Raw genomic sequence first — 1,356 nt, forward strand, 5'->3', positions numbered from 1 at the left:
CATGATATATGAGAAAATACATGGTTGGAGTTTTGTTTTGGTATTTTGCATAAAATGTTCAGGAAGGAATGGTAAAAAATTCAGAACATATAAAGAGGAGACAGCTAATAGAGAGCCTCCCATTTACTTACTGCTCCATTCATTCAGGCACTCAGTGTGGTAGATTAAAAATGACCACATGTGCTTTGATACTCCTCTCCGCAAGAACTAGAACTCCCTTCCTGTGAGTCTGGACTGGCATTCACACTTGTGTAATCAATAGAAGGTGTCGTGCGTGATCTTCTGGGACCTTCCAGGCTTACAGCCTGGGCCACCTAGAATTCTTGCTTTTGGAATCTGACCACCATGCTGTGAGAAAGCCCATGCAGCCCCATATAGAGGGGAAGAGAGGATCAACCAGCCATGTTGCTTGGGCTCCTTGCCTATGGACTGCACTAACTTGGGGTGCATTTGAATGACCCAACTTGGGAGTAAATCTCTGAGCCTCAGTTGAGCTGCTCCAGTTAGTGATGCAAAGAGCTGATATGAGCCTTCCCCACTGAGCCCGACCCAAATTATAATTTGTGAATGAAGTAAATTAAGTTTTTATGTCATCAAGGTTTGGAGTTATTTGTTATGCAGCAGCAATGCAATTAACTGGCACCGCCAATGAGTATTTATTGAGTGCTTACCCTATGCTTACAATCTTACATTGTGGAGGTCAGACTTTAATCCTCAGGCAAATATACCAAATAGATTTCAATTGTAGAGCTATCTCCTATCCAATAATAATGGCTGTCTGTAATGAGTTGGAGTCTAGGCTTAACATGAAAACCATGCAGAGATCAATTAGTGATGACTATCAGAGGGAGGCAAAATAATTGTGGTAGCATATGTGCTTATTATTTGCCAAATCTGTCGCAGTAAATAAGCTTATGAGAGGGTTTTTTTAAATAACTTATTTTTACAGCTGAATTTAGGATGGAAAAGGGAAACAAAACTAGTGTTAGGGAGGCTTCAGGAAGCTATGACAGTGTTCTAGGACAGAGAAAAGGAGGGCCAGAACTAGGACACTGGGGTAGAATAGCGAGGAAACAAATCTGATGAAGAAGATGGTGTGGAGTTTATGTTTCTTTAGCTGGTTGCTGGATGGATAGGTGTGACACTGTGTGAATTGGTGATGCAGCCAGATAGACAGCAGATGGCAGAGGAGAACATCATTATACACCCTGGGAAATACTGAATCGGAGGGTCTAGGGGGCATACTGCGATCCTTCAAGTGTCAGATGACATATTCAGGTCTGTAGCGCAGGAATAGGTTTTGTATAAAGCAGTAGAACAGGTTATCATGACCTATGGATGGAGGAGAACCACCGG

Source organism: Tamandua tetradactyla, chromosome 3 (assembly GCF_023851605.1).
Source record: "Tamandua tetradactyla isolate mTamTet1 chromosome 3, mTamTet1.pri, whole genome shotgun sequence".
Lineage (NCBI taxonomy): Eukaryota > Metazoa > Chordata > Mammalia > Pilosa > Myrmecophagidae > Tamandua > Tamandua tetradactyla.